The following is a 256-nucleotide window of genomic DNA, read 5'->3' as shown; positions in this document are numbered from 1 at the left end:
TGAAACAGGAAGTGATGTGGCAGAGCGTGGGAAATTCAAGCAGGACAACATAGAGATAGCAATAATATTGAATGATTTTTATGATTGAAAAAACATGACCCTTTTTCAATTCTAGTATTTATACTGAACAAAAATATAAACGCAACATGTCAAAGTGTTGGTCCCATGTTTCATAAACTGAAATAAAAGATCCAAAAAATGTTCCATACGCACAAAAAGCTTATTTCTCTCAAATGTGGTGCACAAATGTGTTTAC

Source organism: Salmo salar, chromosome ssa01, assembly GCF_905237065.1.
Source record: "Salmo salar chromosome ssa01, Ssal_v3.1, whole genome shotgun sequence".
Taxonomy (NCBI): Eukaryota; Metazoa; Chordata; class Actinopteri; order Salmoniformes; family Salmonidae; genus Salmo; species Salmo salar.
Note: the sequence above shows the minus strand (reverse complement) of the source record.